This window comes from Hippopotamus amphibius, chromosome X (genome assembly GCF_030028045.1).
Source record: "Hippopotamus amphibius kiboko isolate mHipAmp2 chromosome X, mHipAmp2.hap2, whole genome shotgun sequence".
Classification (NCBI taxonomy): Eukaryota; Metazoa; Chordata; class Mammalia; order Artiodactyla; family Hippopotamidae; genus Hippopotamus; species Hippopotamus amphibius.
The window spans coordinates 116,057,747-116,080,107 of NC_080203.1; the positions used below are offsets into that span (position 1 = coordinate 116,057,747).

The 22,361-nt window shown below is 37.8% G+C and overlaps 1 long non-coding RNA gene and 1 other non-coding gene across 2 annotated transcripts; both read left to right on the forward strand.

Annotated features, from left to right (window-relative positions):
- The first annotated feature begins 2,057 nt into the window (after positions 1-2,057).
- TRNAR-CCU (transfer RNA arginine (anticodon CCU)) lies at positions 2,058-2,130 on the forward strand. Its single transcript has one exon. It is a non-coding gene; the product is annotated as a tRNA-Arg (tRNA).
- Positions 2,131-3,005: 875 nt separating this feature from the next.
- LOC130842599 (uncharacterized) lies at positions 3,006-16,520 on the forward strand. Its single transcript, XR_009050487.1, has 3 exons — positions 3,006-3,292; positions 13,703-13,883; positions 16,123-16,520. It is a non-coding gene; the product is annotated as an uncharacterized LOC130842599 (long non-coding RNA).
- Positions 16,521-22,361: the final 5,841 nt, after the last annotated feature.

The window sequence follows — 22,361 nt, forward strand, 5'->3', positions numbered from 1 at the left end:
TCCCCTGGTAATCACCATTCTACTTTCTGTCTCTGAGTTTGACTACTTTAGGCACTGCATATAAACGGAGTCATACCATATCATTTTGTGACTTATTTCACTTAGCATAATGTCCTCAAGGTTTATCCATATTGTAGCCTATGACAGAATTTCCTTCCTTTTGAAGGCTGAGTAATATTCTATTTTATATGTATACCACATTTCTTTATCCATTTATCCACTGATGGACATTTAGGTTGCTCCCACCTTTTTGCTGTTATGAATAATGGTGCAATGAACATAGGTGTGCACATATATCTCTTCAAGATCCTGTTTTCAGTTCTTTTGGATATGTGCCCCAAAACGGGATTGCTGGGTCATGTGGTAGTTCTATAATTTTTTGAGGAACTTCTATACTGTTTTCCATGGAATCTGCACCATTTTACACTCCAATCAACAGTGCGCAAGAGTTCCCTTTTCTCCACATCTACACCAGTATTTGTTATTTTCTGCTGTTTTGTTTTGTTTTCTTTTTTTTGTTCTTATTTTTGTTTTTGTTTTAGATTTATAGTGGTCATCCTAACAGGTGTGAGGTGAGATTTCATTGTGATTTTGATTTGCAGTTCTCTGATGGTTAGTCATGTTGAACGTCTTTTCATATGCTTGTTGGTCACTTGTATGTCTTATTTTGAAAAATGTCTATTCAGGTCCTTTGCCCATTTTAAAATCAGGTTATTGTTGTTGTTGTTGTTGTTGTTGTTGTTGAACTGTAGGAGTTCTTTCTATATTCTGGATGTTAACCTCTTATCAGATATATGGTTTGCAAATATTTTCTCCCATTCAGTAGGTTGCTTTTTTCACTCTGGTGGTTGTTTCCTTTGATGTACAGAAATTTTAAAGTTTGACATAGTCCCATTTGTTATTTTTTGCTTTTACTGCATGGCAAGAGAGAGTTTTACATAACATGACATAATCATGGGAGTGACACCCTATCACCCTTAGCATATTCTGTTGGTTAAAAGCAAGATCCTGACCACACTCAAATGGAGAATATCACAAAAGGTGTAAACACCAGGAGGCAGTTTCATGGAGGCCACTTTGGAGTCTGTCTACATTTAAAGGGCAGTAATAGCCTGCCTCTTGTTCAACATTTACCTAACATTTGTTAAGGTCTGTTTCCTGCCAAGCATTGTGCTTGGGAAATGCTGAAATAAATATGGCAGAGTCCCTGCTCTCCAGGCAGGTACACTTCAACATGACAGGCCCTTACAGTTGTAGTTATGGTTGGAAGGGATCTAGCCTTCTGGAGAAAAAGGACAGAAACAATCAGAACTGAGGGACAGATACACATCCACTGTCATCCATTCAGTGTCACCTACCTCCTCCAAGCAGCCCTCCCTCCCTCCCCTTGTGAAGTCATGTCCAAAGGGAAGACTACTGTCCACCACACAGCTCAGGGATCAAGGCTCTACCTCTTCATAAATGATTAGGAAATCTGAAAAGCGCAATTAGCCATCCCTAGGCCTCTTAAAGTATCAGTTCTTTGAATCTGGGCATGGCGGTTACTCAGTAAGAAGATCATAGGAAATAATTGCCTATTAATGCACAAAGTATAAGACACCCCCTCTTTTCCCTATGGCCCCTGGGTACACACAATAGATTTTAAAGTTCAGAATCCAGTTTACCAATCTTTGTACCATTCATAAGCTGGCAATTAAATGTTAACAGCGAATTCAGGAAAATAGAAGATACTTCAAAGAAAGAAATTCAAGGGAGTGAATTCCATGCAAGCAGCCTCTGTTTGTCCTGAGCAACAAAGAACAGACCCATGTTCTGGCCCTGGTGTGAGTGGATGTTGGGCATATTCTGCTGGAGACAACAGAGGTTATTACCTAAGAACTCACTCAGGAGGTAGAGGATGTGGGGATGCCATTCCTTTTAGGGGGATGATGGAGGTAGGAGAAGGGTGTGAGAAGATCAAAAGGGGACCCAGGAAAAAAAAGGGGGGGACCCAGGACTGTAGAATTGGGAGAACTGTAATACATTTTAAGTTCTGCTTAAAAGATTAATTAGGGACTTCCCTGCTGGTCCAGTGGTTAAGACTCTGCGCTCCTGATGCAGAGGGCCTGGGTTCAATCCCTGGTCAGGGAACTAGATCCCGCATTTATGCTGCAAGTAAGAGATTGCATGCGACAACTAAGGACCCCACATGCTGCAACAAAGATCCTGTGTGCCACAATTAAGACCCAGAGTAGCCAAAATAAATAAATAAATATTAAAAAAGTGTAATTATAGGAGGGTACTGCAAGAGAGGAAGAAACACGATAGATATACAACTAGCATTTCATTGACCTTTGTTATGAAGCTTCACCTTCCTCACAAATAATAAATGTGCAATGATTCTGTTAATGTTTGCCAACCAACGAGTCCTGCTCCAATGATCATAGAATCAGGAATCATCACAGAGGCTGGTAATCATAGAGGCTGGATAATCAGTATTGTAATCCCTATTGTACTCTGCCTGGAGTTTTAAATCTGCCTAGCCAGACATCATGTAGACAAGGTCAAATCCAGAACACATTATCCAGGATAAATTATTTACAGTCCTGTCCCTAGAAGTGGACCTCATTTGTGACCTAATTAACACTCTGACTATAAACCACATGTGGAGGTCTTTTTTTAAAGAGACAGGCTTAGTGAAAACAGGAGAAAATGTCAAAAAAGCGTTATGCAGAACATATTCACACACATTTTTTTCCCTTCTCCTTTTACAGATGTTTAAACATTATATCAAATAGAGGGAAGTTATACAGTTACAGTGCTTAGAATCTGGGCAAGACAGCAGATAGAACAATGTCCTAAACTTTCTTTCAGTACCTAGTCTCTGAATCAATGATGAAAAACAAAAACCTGTTAAAGAGCTGTGACTAGTGGTTAAGTGCTCTTCATTTACCTTCAGCAATCTATAACAATGAAACACAATATACAATTTTATAATTCTCTTACTTTACTTTCAGAATGTTCCAAATTTGTTGAAAACTACAAACATATCCAAGAATCCCAGTGAATGCCAAGCAGCATAAACACAAAGAAAACCACATCAAGTCACTGCAGAATCAAATTTCTCAGAGCAGGTGATACAGAGGAAATCTTAAAGTTAAGACTAATCACTGGTTTCTCATCAAAAACAATGCAAACCAGAAGATGGTGGAACAATGTCTTTAAAGCATTGGAAGAAAGACACTGTCAACCCAGAATTTTATATCCAGTGAAAATGTCCCTCAAAGATGAAGGCAAAATAAAGACATTTCAGGTAAGCTAAAGCCAAGAGCATTCATCACTAGGGAACTTGTACCACAAGAAATGCTAAAAGAAGTTCTTCAGGTTAAAGGAAAATTATATCAGATGTACACAAGAATCTATGCAAAGGAATGAAGAGTACCAGAAATGGTAAATGTGTTGTTCATATAAAAGACATTTTTCTTGTTTTTAATGTCTTTAAAAGATACTTAGCTGCTTGAAGTAAGAATAACAGCAGTATATTATGGGATTTATAACATTTGTAGAAGTAGAATGTATGAGCACAAGAGCACAAAGAATGGGGGAGATGGGATGGAAGTATATTATTATATGATTCTTACATTATATGTTAAATGCTATAACATTTAAAGTAGACTGTGATAAGTTAAAGTTGTATATTGTAAAGCTTAGAGCAACTGCTAAATTTCTTAAAAACGTATAGCTAATAAGTCAATAGAGGAGATAAAATGGGTTCATAAAAGATAATCCAAGGGAAGACAGGAAAAGAGGAGAAAAGGAATAAAGAACAGATGGGACAGATGCTGTGGTCTTTGATATCTTATACCTATCAGGTAAGAAATCACCAAAGGAAACACCTAAAACATCTTACATTTACCTCTCAAAAATGGAATGAGATAAAGAAAAAGTAAGTAAGCATAATATCTAGACTCCCACAAGTGGAATTCAGCAGCTTTGGTTGATAACATCAACTACATTCTGATTCTTTCAGCACTGAAGTCAATTTCTGTTTATCATGATAAAAGATAATTTTTGTTCACAAGTACTAGCAACCTGGCACAACTTGGAAAGATTTGAAAGAAGGAATAGATCAGGCAAAGGAGTGTTGGGAAAAGGAGACCTGAAATGCTTAGTGCTGTCACATTGGGTAGTAGCATTAGAAATCAGTGAGATTAGGATAGTCTCTGAAAGTAAAATTTAAAATTAAGCAGAGATATTCACATTGTATCCCAGGCCAGTTAATATTTGACTATAGACTGACTGAATGTATTAACATACCTAAAGAGAAAAGGTATGTCTTATAACAACCTTAATCATTCTATCAGGTAGGAATGCTTTTGACTGCAGCTAACAGAATAACTTACAGTAGCTTAAGCCATAAAAACTTAAAAAACTGAATTAGAAGAATGTAGGTAGCCAGTTTCAGGGCTAATTCAGCAATTAACCATGTTAGGAACTGGGCTTTTAGAACCCTTCCATTCTCTGAATTATTCTCATCTCATGAACACAAAGGGGCTGCAACAGTTCCAAGCATCATGTCCTCACGTCAGCATCTTAAACAGGGAGGAAAGGTCAGGAGCAAAAATCTTTATCCAACTGAGGCTCTGTCTGTTTATCTAAAAAGAAACATCTTTCCTAGAATATTCTGGAAGTCTTCTCTTTATGTCTTATTGGACAGTACTGGGTGATATGGCTACCCATGGCTGCAGGGGAGGCTGGGACAATGAGTATTTGGTAAAGGGGAACAGCGATGCTATGTTTGGCCAAGATGAATTGTGATTTGTTCTTTGAGGTTGTGCACGTGGCTTCCCCGAGCAGAACTGGGATGCTTTTAGCAAGGAATTAGAAGGGAATGGCGCCAAAGCAATCTTGAGAAGGAAAGATGGAGTAGGTGGAATCAGGCTTCCTGACTTCAGGCTATACTACAAGGCTACAGTGATCAAGACAGTATGGTACTGGCACAAAAACAGAAATATAGATCAATGGAACAGGATAGAAAGCCCAGAGATAAACTATGGTCAACTCATCTATGACAAAGGAGGCAAGGATATACAATGGAGAAAAGGCAGCCTCTTCAATAAGTGGTGCTGGGAAAACTGGACAGCTACATGTAAAAGAATGAAATTAGAACATTCCCTAATACCATACAGAAAAATAAACTCAAAATGGATTAAAGACCTAAATGTAAGGCCAGACACTATAAAACTCCTAGAGGAAAACATAGGAAGAACACTCTTCGATGTAAATAACAGCAAGATCTTTTTTGATCCACCTCCTAGAGTAATGGAAATAAAAATCAATAAGTGGGACCTGATGAAACTTCAAAGCTTCTGCACAGCAAAGAAAACTATAAGCAAGACGAAAAAGACAACCCTCAGAATGGGAGAAAATATTTGCAAACGAATCAACAGACACAGGGTTAATCTCCAAAATATTAATCTCCAAATTAATTAATCTCCAAAAGTTCATCCAGCTCAATATCAAAAGAACAAACAACCCAGTTAAAAAATGGGCAGAATACCTAAATAGGCATTTCTCCAAAGAAGAAATATAGATGGCCAACAAACACATGAAAAGCTGCTCAACATCACTAATTATTAGAGAAATGCACATCAAAACTACAATGAGGTATCACCTCACACCAGTTAGAATGGGCATCATCAGAAAATCTGCAAACAGTAAATGCTGGAGAGGGTGTGGAGAAAAGGGAACGCTCTTGCACTGCTGGTGGGAATGTAAATTGATACAGCCACTATGGAGAACAGTATGGAGGTTCCTTGAAAAACTAAAAATAGAGTTACCATATGACCCAGCAATCCCACTGGCTGGGCATATACCCAGAGAACACCATAATTCAAAAAGACATATGCACTCCAATGTTCATTGCAGCACTATTTACAATAGCCAGGTCATGGAAGCAACCTAAATATCCATCAACAGATGAATGGATAAAGAAGATGTGGTACATATATACATTGGAATATTACTCAGCTGTAAAAAGGAATGAAATTGGGACATTTGTATAGACATGGATGGACCTAGAGACTGTCATACAGAGTGAAGTGAGTCAGAAAGAGGAAACCAAATATATAGTAACATATATATGTGGAATATAGAAAAATGGTACAAATCAACCGGTTTGCAAGGCAGAAATAGAGACACAGATGTAGAGAACAAACATATGGACACCAAATGGGGAAAGCGGGGAGGGTTGGGGGAGGATGAATTGGGAGATTGGGATTGCCATATATACATTACTAATAAAAAAATACCAAATTGTATACTCTAAATATATGCAGTTTATTGTATGTTAACTGTATCTCAATAAAAGTTCTTAAAAAAAAAAAGGGAATGGCTGTAGTGTAGGCAACTAAAGTTGTCTACTAGGATCAGTCCTGGAAGCATAGGAAAAGAATCTCAGATGCCAAAATTGGCAGCTTGTGCTCTGGCACTTGTACTGGAACAAGAATACCCTGTTGTGAGAATTCCAGTAGCCGAATGTTGAGATCGGTCTTTGCATATTGTGGAGATGGATACTTAAGTTTCTCCTTATTCATTCATTTATTTAACAGATTTTAATTGAATCAGGTGTTGTTATAGTCTCTGGAATTTTAGCTGTGGAAAAATCAGACAAAAATGTCCTCATGGTGCTTACATTCTAGTGAATGTGTCTTAGCTGAATGCAATTGATTCCATGCTCATCAGTAAATGTTCTGATTATAACTGGGTTTCTCATGGCCCCTAAGCAGTCTTACATCTCATTATGAATTAAGAAATTGGTATCCTTATTTCATGTATCAGTCTCTTGCTTGATGTTAGTCCTCCTAAGGACATAGATTCACCTTTAGTGAAGTGACAAATCAAGTTTCTGACTTGCACATCTGAGGGCCCGTACCTGAACCTTGGTAAATTGAACAAGGGATTTCAACCTTGTGAGCCATTGTGGAGACAGAGAACCACACAGCTTTCTCCAGTTAACAACCCAATAGTGCATGTTTTCCCTATTTGGAATGTTTATACTTATTCATGTGTGTGAAAGGGATACAAGAAGGAAATACTAAATTATAAACATTGAAATGTATATTAAAAAAAAAGAAATCCTGACCTTGAAACTGTGATTTGTGCAATGTATTGTGAATGAATTGAAGTCAAATTCATCCTCAGAGGATTCAAGGTTAAAAAAATTTTCCTATTGATGGACATTTAGATTGTTTCCTTTTTTCCCCCCTGCCATTTCAGACAATGCTATTATGAACATTCTTGTATATGTCCTTGAGTACAGGAGCAGTAATTTATAGGGTATTTGCCTAGGACTGGAATGCTGAGTCAAAGGGTATAATATTTGGGTTCAACTTTATGAAGTAGAGCCAAATTGTTCTCCAAAGTGATTCTGCCAATTCACAACTTCTACTAGCAGTGAATGAGAGATCTTAGTGCTCTCCATCCTCATCAACAGTTGGTAATTTCACCTCATGGTTTTTGCTTATCTGATGGATATGAATTGGTATCTTATTGTTGTTTGAATTCGATTAATGTGATATTGATCTTTTCATGTGTTTATTGGCCACATATTTTTTCTTCTATTGAATTGCCAATTCATGACTTTTATCCATTTTTTTTACTTTTTTTGACTTTTATCCATTTTTGATTGATTATCTTTTTCTTATTCATTTGTACTAACCCTTTTATATAATTTATTATTCTCCCCACCCCTCTTTTTTGTTATTTTTCTTGCAGACATGTACCAAATCAGTGGCTAGGCTATTTTTTTTGTTCATAGTGTCTTTGGTCACATGGAAGTTTTTCAATTTAAAGCAGTCAAATTGATCAGTCCATTTTGAACTGACTGTCATTAGGTGCAAGCAAGTTCAGAATTTTTATATTTTCATGGTGAATTTTTCCTATTCTCATGTTTGTGCCTCTTTATTTTTATAGTGGTTTTTTAAAAAATAGATTTATTTATTTATTGGCTGCGTTTTGGTCTTTGTTGCTGTGCACAGGCTTTCTCTAGTTGCGGTGAGCGGCAGCTACTCTTTGTTGTAGTGCATGGGCTTCTCATTGTGGTGGCTTCTCTTGTTGCAGAGCACGGGCTCTAGGTGCATAGGCTTCAGTAGTTGTGGCACGTGGGCTCAATAGTTGTGGCTCGCAGCCTCTAGAGCACCGGCTTAGTAGTTGTGGCACACGGGCTTAGTTGCTCCGCGGCATGTGAGATCTTCCCGGACCAGGGCTTGAACCTGTGTCCCCTGCATTGGCAGGCGAATTCTTAACCACTGCATCACCACGGAAGCACTATGGTGGTTTCTTATTTAAAGTAGATTTTTTATGAAATAAATACAGCTAGTATAGCTTTGTTTTTGTAAGTATTTACCTGATATGTCTTTTCCCCCTATCTTGACTTTTGACCTTACTGTATCATACCAAGAACAGGCCAGTAGGGATGGTCCACCCCAGTTACAGAAAATAAGGGCCCTGTAGCCCCGGTACCAGCTTGTATCTGGTTTTGAATTTCATACTTGTTTCTGTCCCCTTATCATTTACTGCATCCATGCTGGACAGGACCAAGGGGTGGATAAGGATGATATGTATGTAAGGATCTAGCCAATAAATGAAACAGACTCAGATCCACCCACAAGGATCAAATTAACTAGTAATAAGTTGTGAATCTATTTTTGCCAAAACACAGTGGAAAGAAGCAGAAATAGAGTTTATTTACTGGCTTGAGATAGAAAAGAGTCCTAGATTAGGAAAATTAACATTCAGATATAGGATTCTGAAATGACAAATTTCAAAACATTTTGTTTACAATATGTTGGGGAGCCATTTGATGATAACACATGGATTAAGTTAGAACCATGTGTCATTACTTTATCATTTACGAAAGTAAAAAGTAAATGTAGAATACTTTTGTCCACATGGGGAAACAAACCAGAAAGGGAGAAATATTGGCTGAAGGCTTAGAAAATGCTATGTACATGAAAGGGGAACTTGAGGATTATGATTTGACGGCTTGTGATCATCTAGTTTTCAAAATGTCTTCTCATTTCCCAATTTGGTTCCTCTGACTGTGCAGAATCCCCTGATTCCAGCAGCGATTGCTGTTGGCTGGGATCATGAATCTACTTCCCCAGATCTACCCGCATCATCAGTTTTTCAGGGCAAGTCTGGGGTATGAGATGATGCACTCTGGTGGAGAAGGACACCACTCACTGCATGTCTGGTGATAGCTATTTGGAAAATTATTGCTAGCCACTTTGATTTTGGGGAAAGTTCTTGATGCCTTTAAACCCTGATTTTCCTTATCTGTAAAATGGGAATAATGGGAATACTGATCTCCTATGGTTGTTGTGAGGATTAAATAAGACAATTGAGCAATAAGTTCTCAATAAATAATATTATCCTTACTGCTTTTCCCTCTTTGTTTAACAAATATTTATTATATATTTTCAATATGTTAGGCACTGAGATAAGTACTCAATACATGGTAGCTATTATATACAGCTATTTAGTAATTTCATCAATTCATGTTATACAGTTACAGGGTATCAGGCACTGTGCCAAGTTTAGCAGCCAGTAAATAAGATAGAACCTTCAAGACTCTGGATAAGCTTTTCTGGTTCTACCAATGGGAATCCTCGTCTTCCTTATGAATTCTTTGGAATTCTTCAACAATATTTTCTCTTCAGTGAAAGACATCACTGTCAGATGCCTTCCTACAATGTGCCAGGTCCTGGCTGACAATAGGATGGTAGAGGGGTTTAAAGGATGCGAAAAGCCTTTGCCCACATGGGCAGGTGGGAGATAACCTGCTCCTGATGGGGCTTTTGCTTTTGCTTCTCCTTTCCTTTCCTTTTCCTATCCTTATACCTTTCCCTTTCTTTTCACAGAACCTAAGTGTACTAGGGAAAAAGTTCTGCTGAAGTACCAGGGGAAAAACTCTACTGTAATAGGAGAAAAGAGTATAGACACAAAACAACACAGACCAAACGTCCACTTCCAGCCTTCCCACAAGAGACCGGAAGAAAGTAGTGGACTTGTCTTTTTCCAGCCTGCAGGGAAAACCCAGCCCTTTGGGCTTCTTCCACTCCATAGCCTTCAGCAGGGTGTCTGTCATCCAGTTCCTTCTGGATGAGACAGGCCAGGGGTTAGAAAAGGATTGAGGATTTCTTGGGGCTTGAATCTTGCAAGTAGGTAGAAAAGGAAAGAAAAGAAAGAGGCTTTTATCATAGTTACAAAAAATCAGACACTTCTCACTGCCAACATTCATGTGCTTTCATGCGTTGTAATGCTACAGAGTTGCTATCTCTTTCCCTACTAAATGCCTACTTCTGTTAATCCAGCTTTCCTAGGAGGTGTCAGAACCCAGGAATAGGGGTGGGAGAGGGAGTAAAAAACAATCCTTTATGGCAATAAGAAAAAAAGTTGTTTTTAATTTAAAAACGTCTCAAAGGGTTTAGATTAATGCATGGATAATAGAGTGGTTAAATTAAATTTAGGATGCTGGGGAGTCTAGCTTTTGAGCTTGGCATTTACATTGTTCTCCCATATAATAAATCATCCTTAAAAAAAAAACTGTGATGGACCCAATCTTTAATTGGATGGATTGTGAATATGATCTACAATGCGGACCCTTTTGTTTTTATGTTATGCTCTTATGAAATGTTGTTTAAACCCAATGCAGCTGGTTTTTGAAGGCTGGGTTAGGACCAAACCAGCCTTTTGAAGGTGGGAGCATTGCTTACCATTCCTCTCCTTCCATTACTGCTCAAGAGCTGGTTTCCATCATCCAGTCAGTTAAATCTTAACTAGATATTGAGAATTAACTATGTGCCCAGACTCAAAATTTAAAAGATGACTCCTGCCTTCAAGAAGCTTACAATATCATTGGAGTTCCACGATGGACACTTTAAATAATTAAGGAAATAATATAAAGCAAAGTATAATTAAGTGATAAGTTGTCAGATGCAGTGAAATAGAAATGTAGAGAAAGTAAAAGTTAATGATTACAGGAGTCAGGAAATCCTCTTAGAAGAAATGGGACTTCAGTTGGGCTCTGTGAATCCAGGAAAGGAGGAAGGTACTCAATGAAGGGAACATGAACAGACCAGAAAAAGAAACCAGAAAGTGCAGAGCCTCAAGTTTCCTTATCTGTGAAATGAGTCAGGAAGCCAGACATGAGCCCCTCTGCGGCAGGGACTGTTTTCAGTCTTGTGGCTCCAGCATCAAGCAGAATTTCTCTCATAGAGTAGGCAGTTGATAGGTGTGTCCTGAACAAACATGACATATGAAGGGAGATGGTTTGAAGATTTGTCTACCCAGGGCCAAAGTTCATGTTAGCAAGCAATGAATCTCCCTTAGGAATCTGGGGCTCAGCTCTGAACCATCCTGAGAGAGGCACATTACTTCTCCCTGGGCGTGGAACTAAGTTCTCTGAGAATGTAGTGAAAGGGATGTCTTGCTTACGCAACTCATTTCCACTGAGGACACATAGGCCTGGTTGCTACTAGCATAGGTTTCATCTGGGTTGGTAGTGATGGTGACACTGGTAGATCATTCAGGGAACCCTCTTGCCAGGAAATGAGCAGCTGGGCCATCAGTACATTGATACATTGATACCTGGCCACCTTCCACGAGTGCCTTTAACTAAAATGATATATTTTAATTAACCAGGTATGTGTGATAATGTGAGACAGAAGAACAAACACACACATTCCCATTTAATTCTTTGGAAAATGTCCTTAGCCTCTTTATAAAAAGTTTATTTATGAAACTGGAAAATTCAATTTGGGTAATTTAGTATCTTTTTCTCTAAGAGAAGAACTCTCAAATGTCACCTTCTTTTGTGGCTCTACAGGCCACTATCCTGTCTCCTCACCAATATTCCTCCAACACTCCATCCCAGCAGAATGCATTATTTATATTGCTTCCTCTGAGATCTTATGGTACATTATTCGTTGGAGCGGTTATCACAGTGCGCTTGATCACATTTCTGTTTTTTCTCTCTGGGTGGTGGATTCCTGGAGGTCAGGAGCTCTCTCTGATTGATCTTTGTAGCCTCAGCACTCCACAAAGCACCTGGCATATAGTAGGTGCTTAATAAATGGATTAAATTAATATATTGGCTCTATTTTTAAAGAATTTAGAATTCATCAGAAAAATTCCTCCTATTCATTATACTTACTTTCTCCAACTGAGACTGTAAGAGCCGCTTGGCCAAGTAAAAGCCATCCCCAGAACTGGTTTGCAGGGGATTCTGAAATGAATTCTCTCCTAGAGCCTCCAGCAAAGAAAACAGCCCTGCCAACACCTTGATTGTAGCCCATCGGGTTGTGTGTCAGACATCTGACATCCAGAACTGTAAGCTAATCAATTTATGTTGTTTTAATCCACCAAGTTTGTGGTAATTTGTTACAGCAGCAATAGGAAACTAATATAGTGGGTGAGGAAAATACTGTCCAAATCACATTGTCCAGGAATAATTCACTCTTGCTGTATCAGGAGTATTTTGCATATTCCTCAATTAGAGTTAATGTCATATATTGATTTGTGTCCCTGTTCTCTCTCTCTTAGGCTGTGTGCGTCTCCTGTTGCAAGACTGTGCTTTTTTCATCTCTGTATTCTTAGTCCCTCAAATGTCATTGAATCTCTGTCTGTGTCTATGGTGACCAAGAAGGAAGTGGGGAGGCACGTGGGGAGGAGACGTGATGGTGGTAGCGTCAGCATGAGGGAGGGGAAGCGCGAGAACCGGTGGGGACTGGATCCGACTGACGTTAGTTCTCAGCAGCGTGCGCTGGCGGGGCTGGAATGCAGAGAATCTGCAGGTTCACTGCAGGCACGAGCAGGAAGCGCCTAAAGCTGCGTGCTTTGCGCGGGGCTCTCGGCCCAGGAATGACTGAACAGACTTCTGAGTCTCCCGCATCTGCCTCATCGGTAGTGAACCCCTCTCTGATTCCCTCCCACCCACTCCCTCACCCAGAGAGTTTCTCAACCCTTATAGACCCAGACAGGAAAGCACAGACTTCAGTTAGAACTGGAGCAGCTCCATTCACTAAAGTATTCAATTTGGGCTTCCTGCGAGTGACACTGTATTTTCTAGTTTCCCAACATTAGACTTCGGTACCTTGACGGGCCCTGAATGTGCCCTTTAATAGCAAACCCAAACTCTGGGAGGCTTGGCCGGAGACATTTATTCCAGTTTATTAAAGCAGAATGCTCTCAGTGTGAGAGTGTGGTTAAAATTAAATACAAAATGGAGACTGTACTTGAGAATTCCCTGAGCAGACAAAACCATTTAAGCCAGTAAGCTCAACTAAATCTAGCTTATTTCATGAACATAAGTGAAACTTAACCTAGGTTATTTCTTGTGAATGCCTCTGACAGTCATAAAGAAAAAAAAAGCAAAACCTTAAGTCATCGTCTTTAAAATGGTATGAGATAATCACTTTTAACCAATCCCCTGCCATCTGGAAACACCCCCCATTGTAATAACCAGTCATTGTAAATGTTAACAACTTTCTCATTTTCACTTTATAAGCCTTGCTGTAATTTAATGCCCCAGAGCTTCATACCCATCTTTGAATTTGGAAGCTCTCAGTTGCGAACTGTTTTTATAGGCACAACAAACTCTTACTAAATACTATTTATTGATTTGGTGGTTTTAATTGTGTTATTTTTGGATTTTTGACAGTTTTCTGGCATCAGAAGTGGGATCCTCTGAGGCCAGTGAGCAACCACATGCTGGTACCCACAGGGCCCATTGAGCTCACTGCTTTTTTGCCAACCTTGCAACCCGAGTGCTGCTCTCTTTGCGTGTTGAGCTCTCTGACTTCTATCGTGCATACCTGTATCCTGTTTGTTGAAGCTGCTTGGTAAGTCAGCCTTCTGTCTGAAAGGGGAGAAACCTGTGATTGCCTGGGATTTAGCCAGTGGTAGGATTACTGAGCTCCTCATAGATTGTTTCAGTGAATCAAAAGGAAGAGATAGATTCCACCTCATCTAAATCTCCTTCTCCCCCTCTCTGAAAGACTCCTGCTTCTTGTATGTATACCCACTATGGACCAGGATCTTGTGCCTTTCTGGAAAAATAGGTGAACTTTACAAAGGATAATTTGGAACTGTAGTGGCCACTTTGGGGAAACTTTAACTGAGATAAGAGTGTCCACTTTACGGGGTGCCCTTGAAAAGAGGATTGCAAACCTCTCAGAGATGATGGAAGATACTCTTTGATTGGTATGCAGAAGTTTCTAAGAGACAAAATGACTCTAAAAATAGCTTCTCTAAAAGAATCCTTACAGTGTACATGTGCGTGCACACACACACACACACACACACAAACAAAATCTTCATTAAAAAACCTTGGCCATCTGAGCAAGTAACCTTAACTTAGTCTGTGGGCCAGAAACACAATTTGGATCCAGATTCTTTTGAGTTTTGTATTATTATACCTGAGATATGGCTAAAATTTAAAAATGAAAACTATAAGACCTTTGTTTGTGTCTGTCTACATGTTTATGTGTATCCATATGTGTATGTATATTATATACATATATGATTTTTTTTTTTGCTGCGCTGCACAGCTTGTAGGATCTTAGTTCCCTGACCAAGGATTGAACCCGAGCCCTCTGCAGTGAAAGTGCCCAGTCCTAACCACTGGACCGCCAGGGAATTCGCATGTATATATGATATTTTTAAAAGAATTCTACTTAGTTGGCTTAAAGAGAAAGTGCATAGATAAATTAAGTATTCCTAAAACTCTCAGAAATGTTACAAAATAACTTAAGATGATGGCTAGCTGTTTGATGGCTAATCTAAGCATAATTGTTAAAAACAAGTAATTTAAATAAATGTAAATAAGATAAAAGTTTATACTAAGGTAAACTAAATAATGAATATTTATTATCTAGATCATTTCCAAATAAGATAATTTACATTGACCACTAACCAGAAATTTAAATTTATTTACTTTTCTTAATTTTTACAGAGACGAATGATATTTGGGTCTTTTACCACATTAAAACCACATTAAATATTATACTATGAAAAACATGTTTTTAAAAAGTATGTTTTTATAATTATGTATTTTATAAATTTGCTAATTTACTATGGGATGCTAATATATGGTAGATAGTTAACTATTGCCTGCTTCGTAATTTTCACTGGAAAGTAAAGTTACTCATAGTTAAAATTTATAATCGATATGTAAAAATAGAGCTACTAGAAATAATAGAGTGAAGGAAAACAACTTTGTATACAAAGTAAGGGAAGAAAATCAGATTTAAAAAATATAAGTACAGGTTTATTTCATTTCCTCACAAAAAAATAACTCCATAAAATATTTGAAAAGAAAAAGAACAGTTTTCAGTGTTTGCATATTTTTCTACATACTCTCTTCTCTCTTCAAATTCCAAAACACAGCAGAACTGAGATAGTCTTAGTTTTGTCACAGCCACATAGCCTTTAATTCTGTCAGCAGAACTTCTATCCAGTCTCCATAAAGCCCCTGAATATCTAGCATTAAGAAATTAAACTCATTGGCCTAAACCCTAGGATACAAACCCCTTACAAGTGCCAGAGCACTTATTCATTATGAGACTGGCTCCTCTGTTTCCTTGCTAAGGATAGCGAGGTGTATTCTACATCCTAAAAATAATAGACCGTTACTGCACAAGTGAATAGGACACAAAACCACCTGAGCTGGTTGTTTAGTGTGTTGTAGGGAGAGGAGCTGATGTCTGGTTTTCTCTTTCCCTTTAACTCTTCTCTTTGACAGCCAACAGCACATGAACATTATTTGTTAGACTATTCTTCCTGTACAGTTTTTCACTTTGATTCAAAGAAATGAAAACTGACATTGGTCTCCCTCACATTGATTGGAAGAAATCAATATAATAGTGAAAATATTGCTGATTCTAGGGATCTGGAACATCAAAGTGATCCTTATTATGAGGTTTGAACTTGTAATTTTTAAAAATTGAAGTATAGTTGATTTACAGTAAAATATATTTTTATATGAGGAGTATGCAAGGAATATAGGATGTGTTTTTGTTAAGGAGAAAGTGTAATGTGTAAAATAAAATGACTTTTTTGTTTGTTTGTTTGTTTTTTCAGAAAAAGAAAGGAAAAAGAAGACAAAACCGAAGTGGATATAGAAAGATGCAAAAGGTTTGTGGAAGAGAAATTTTATGTTGAATAGATTTATTTACAAGGATTTTTAAAATGAGCTCAGTAATATACTGATAAAAAACTAGAGTTTAATTTTCTCTCTGTTAAAATCACAAAATTTCTAAGATTATTGGTCTGTTCTTAATATAATATTATAAAATGTTTTTCTTTACCTTTAATGTCATTGGCCTAGGAAACAAGGATTCTGTGACATGGGAAATATTTCCTGTGTTCCATATTGTCTTTATCAGGCCTTTGATTAATTAGGAAAACTGAGTCTTTTCAGTTTTAAGAGCTAAGGTTTTTTACAGCTATATAACTTACTATATTTGCCTTTGAACTCTTTCAGTTATCACTTTGGTAAACAGATAACTAAGTATTATATCATAGTGACTTACGCTCCTAATTGATCGTTTCAAATCTTTTGACATTTTTAACAAACTTCCCCAAATCAAATTCTTAATGAAATCTTCTTGACCTCAAACTAACTTTGGGATTTTCCAGAGGCCCCTGGAAGTTCTCAAAAAAATTGCTCTTTCTCCTTATAAAGAGAAACCTCAATTTATTTAGACTTATTTGATAATAAATTGCATGAGAAGCATTATCAAATAAAAAGTAATGTTTGACCTTCTCAGATTATATTTACGTAGTATATAATATTAATATGTGTTCTAGAAATTATATGAAATTCCTAAAAATCTGATATGTCCTGGTATAAGGTTATCAGTCAAAATTCCAGTTATTATTTTATAATATTGTATATCACAAAATAATTTGTGCATCATTTTTTGGTAAACTTTCACTAGATCTTTAACCATGGCTGTTTTTAAGTCTTTTGTCTCTTACAGTTACTGTTTTACTCTTGATTCTTCTCTGAAAGCATTTATAATCAACTACAGGCAAAATGCTTCATCTTCAAAGAGATTCATGGAAAAGACATTAACAAGTACTCTAGAATACAGGTTTCTGATAATTTTAAGATCATAGCACTGAACTGGGTAAGAATTTCTAAGACTCTACTGGAAAAGTGGTTGATTCATAAAGCTACTAACCCCAAATGAAGCAAAATGAAAATTAATTATGGGAAATTGAATGAACTTATGAAGATGATTATAATTTTTAAGACCACTTAAAATATTGCTGGTTGTTTAATATTTTGTTTTCCAGATTTAAAGGACCCCTTTTGCTCCTCTCTTTTAAGCTATTAATATTTATAACTTGACAGCAATTTGATAAAGTATACTTTTGTAAACAAAAGTTAAAACATTTATCTTTTTCTCCCTAATTCCTCCAGAATTCAGAAACTCTTAGTAAATACTCTTATTTTCATGACAGCATATATATTTATAGAAACTCAATAAGAATTTGTTCTCGTAGCAGGACACAATTAGACAAGTCCTTAGCTTGGCTTCTTACTAAAGAGACTTTAAAGGTCTAATCTGAAATTCCTTATTACCAGACAGTTTTAAAGACCTAAAGTTGACTTTATGGAGCCAATAAAGCCCCTTGGATATTACCAAGGCTTTGACTGAAATGTCATGTTTGAGAATCTGCATAGAATTACTATTCTTATTACATTTATGTAAATAGTCCATCCAAGTTTAATAAGATGACTTATTTTTATAAGCAAATTAGTTTCACTATAAATATCTTTGATAAAAATGGGATGACTATGGAAAAAATTGTTTCACTAGCAAACTATGCTTATCATGGTATCTCTCCTAGCAGGTAAGTATAGAAAAGCATGGCATAGTCATTATCAGATTCTAGTCCTGTTAATTGTCTTTGAGGTTTTGTTATCTACTTGTAAACTTCAGAGAAATGACCACAATAGTTCATGTATGGACAACCTGCATGCTTGTTGCTGTGTGGGGCGCTCGAGAAAGTTCAACAGAATACCTGATGGCATCAAAGACAATTAAGCTGCAAACCGAGAAAATCCACAGATTGAAACTACCGTCCTTATTCGACCCCCTCGAGGTGCTTCGAATTTAAATCTAGAAAATCTAGAAATGTTCTCAATTGGCTGCTCTCCAAACTCAGAAGCTGAATTTATAATTTGCTTGAACTGTTAACCCTTGTTTTTCTTTTATTTCCATAGAAATGCCTCTTATTAAATTACCTTATTGCTCACATCATATAGAAGCCTAACTTAGGTGGAGACACACCTGCAGTACCACCTCCTGAACTAAAATATCCTTATGTTCATCCTGTCCTAGGTGGTCATGAGGATATATGATTGCTAATACATCATGTTGTGCCTATGCAAATATGTATATGTGTGTGTGTGTGTGTGTGTGTGTGTGTGTATATATATACTTTAAAAGGTAAAGCCTGAATTTGGTTACAACCAATTTGAGTTATTTAGTTGGTTAAATCTTGGCTTCTGGGAATCTCTGCCCCAGAGAATTTCAAAAATTCTTGGCTGTTATTCTGAGTATAGTCATCATGTTAACCTCTCTAGTGCACTGTATCTTTTAAATGCCTTTTGCCAGCCTCTTATACACCAAATGATATCCATCAGGCTCAGACAACTCGAAGAACTCAGTGATCTAAGTTCCCATGTCTATGATGATGATGCAGCTGTTGGTAACAGCAACTACATGACCCTCCATCCTGATGACTCAATGACTGGAAACAATGGACGTGTGATTCTTTAGCCTGGCTGTATCAACAGTGGTCACCAAGAGTAATGCTAAACTAGTTGGTCACACCCTTAGCTTGCTGAGATAATGACCAAAAAGGGGGGAATTGCTAAACAGAAATACAAAATGGAGACTGAACTTGAGGGTTCCCTGAGCAGACAAAACCGTGTAAGCCATGGAAGCAAAACTAAGTCTAGCTTATTTCATGCACATAAGTCAAACTTATTTCTTTTAAATGCATCTGACAGTCATAACAAAACTTGTCATCTTCTTAAAAATGGTGTGAGAGAATCACTTTTAACCAATCTGCTGCCATCTGGAACCCCCATTGTAATAACGACTCATTGTAAATGTTAATAACTTTCTCATCTTCACTTTATAAGCTATCCTTTAATTTCATGCCCATGAACTTCATATCAATCTTTGAATTTGGAAGCTCCCAGTTTGAGAACTGTTTTTATATGCACAACAAGCTCTCACTAAATACTCTTTATTGATTTGGTGGTTTTAGTTGTGCTATTTTTGACAGTATCTATGTGTCTATATCTATGTCTTTATCTATACCTATACCTATACCTCCTCAGGGAGATATATATATATATATATATATATATATTTCCTCAGGGAATATTTACAGGAACTGCTAGGGCCAGGGTGAGGGAGATAGAGGAGCCTGAGCAATACGTGGGGAGTGAGTAATTGTGGGTTATAATAGGAACTGGAGTCAAGAAGAAACAGCCACTTTGAAGAGCCTTTTTAGGAGTAAAATAAGGATCTTTCCTCTCTCCAGGCTTAGTTTTTGCATCTTCACAGATGAAGCCAGGCAGAAGCCATATGTGGTATCCTGCACAATGTGTTGAGTTACCTACATAAACAGAACAAAGCAGTCTAACAGCCCCATAAAGATCACTCACAAAGAGAAACCAGCTAGAATAACATCACTGTTTCTGAAGATAAAGTCAACCAATACTAATGGCACCATCCTGTCTTTGTGTGCCCCATTTCCAAATAGTACAAGACACACATTTATACTTGAAAACATGTTATGTAAATTCAAACAACCAGCATGATTTTAGTGTCTATAAAATAGGCAAATCCTCATTGTAAAGTCAATTTTGAAAGCTTGCGGGCTCTCTGAAGCATGTATGTTTATAGCTTTGTTCCCTCTATGGCTATGCATCCTGGTGCAGCTGTAATTGTATCAGAGGTACTTGTTGATTTTCCTTGGGCTGAGGAATGGCAGGGTTGGCTCTCACGCTGACCCATCTGAATGGGCTGCCTTGGGGTCTGAAGGGAGGCTCTGTTTCCCAGCGGGGATGGTAGCAGTTGGGGCAGTGTGAGAAAAATGATGGAAAGTGGGTGGGCAAGAGAAGGGAGAGAAATAGGATGCAGAGGGAAGAAGGATTGGAAGATAACTGAATTTGTTGGAGAAAGTGGATAAAGTGGGAGGGAGGGTGGGCGTGACAAGGTGAAGAATGATCAGAAGATTAGGTGTGGGTAGGAGAGATACCCACTGAAATTTTACCTTTTAAGCCTAATTTTATTGAAAGAGACATCTTTATTGAATAGGACACCCTGAAATGAAGATGTCCTATCCTAAAGAGACGCTCTGATCCCATGTCACTAATAGTATGACATGTTTTACGTTTGCCATTTTTAAGCAAGAGGAAATTGTTAGAGGAAAAAGCATTGCTAAAGACATAAACCTTTCAACACTTGGATTTGATGAGCAGTCATAAAAGTGGAGCTGAGGAAAGTGATAAAAAATTACCACTGTTTTGAAATTGCCTAGCCTGGGTTTTACTTCTGTTGGAACAAGTGGATATAATACTAAGCACTTTCGTGTAACAGCTCACTAGTCTTTCAGGTTTAGGGGGAAAATCACCTTTCCATTGTTTCCTCCTCCCCCTCCCAACTTTATTCTAGATTCTTTTGTATAATTTCTAATCTGGGAAATAAGCTATTTTTTAAAAAGTGGTTTCTCTATCCTAATGAAATCACAGCATGAATCAATTTGTTTGAAAGTTGATGACATAGTTTTCCAAGAACATTTTCTACCTGAATTAGATATCCAAAAATATCTATGGTTTAGCAGCCCAAGGAAAGATGCTTACTAGATACTTTTCACTCATAATACTAGGTTGAACTGATAACGTATTGTTAGGTTTTGTTACTTGATATTATTCTTCTACTTGTAATAATGACATTGATAATATCTTATGTATCTGTCAATGTATGATGAGGTGTCTTTGATTTTAATGATACCATTTGATACCATTTCTGTTACCCTGAGACCATTTCAGAATAGAAGTAATGGAGAATAACAGGAAACAAAAAGGTGGGGTGGGGAATCTGTTATTTCGGGACAGTGATTCTCACCACTATACAACTGTTGCATGTTTCCTGGCCCGTTTTTTTTGACCACTTTGCTTTCTAACCCTGCTATCCAAAATTTGGTATAGCATATGCCAAATTTACAACCCCACCACCACCACACACACAGAAATCAGGGTTGCGAAGCTGTTTTAAGAATTTTACGCATGCTACCGATTGAGATAATTGTAGACATGTGAACGAATGCTAGGCTGGCTGGGTTTTAGCAGGGGTTCCCCGAGGTTAGAACTAAGGTAAGTGGGCTAAGTGATGAGGTCACTTTTTTTTCTCTTTAAATAACATCTGCAGTGGGACATCTGTGGGGTCAGTTGCTCTGTACTCCTTTTCTAAGGAGTGCTCCATATCCCCATCTGGGTGGCTAATTATGGAGATAGCCATACCAGTAGATCGTGACCTGTCCATGGGCCTGGGCGAGGAGGTTCCTTGTAAGTCAAATGGGTCAGTCATGTGACCTTGCCCTGCTGCCATAGTTGACCAGTCCAGGGGTGTGTACCTGATCCCACCTGGGCCAATGAATCTCTTTTCAGGACTTTTTGTATTTGGGATATAGATTTTTGGGTCAGTCTCCAAGCATGTGGATGTGGCTGTGATTATAAAATGTAAAGTTCAGGAGCTGCTTTGGCCATGTGGAGGAAGCCATTATACAGAGAAAAAAGAATGAAGCCAGTGTGCAAAGTAAAGCAAAGATAAGTGATGGAGAAAAGGCATCTTCATGGCAGTCAGTCCCTGGTTCTAGCTGTTCCAGCCCAGATTGACACTGTTTATACCCTAATTATACACTGATGAGAATGTGTCTGGCTGGAAGGTGACTTGATTGCACAAAATTACAAGCTACCCCAGCTATCATTATACCATTTATGTAACCTAAAAAAATTCTCTTGAACTTAATTTTTTCCCTGAACCTGCTATTGCCTCAACCGAAAGTTCAAGTAAAAACCAACAAAAAGTATAATTCAATGAAATATTTATTGCACTGTTTTAGGTGTGGTAGAGTATAAAGAAGTATTGTTACCAAACCAAACTTGGGTCTGCTCACCTGACTCACGTAAAGCCGATCTACCGACACCAGATTGTGGTGAAGGAAAGTATAGTGTTTATTGCAAGGTGCCCAAAGTGGGGTCAAGCAATGAGATCAGGCAGCTAATG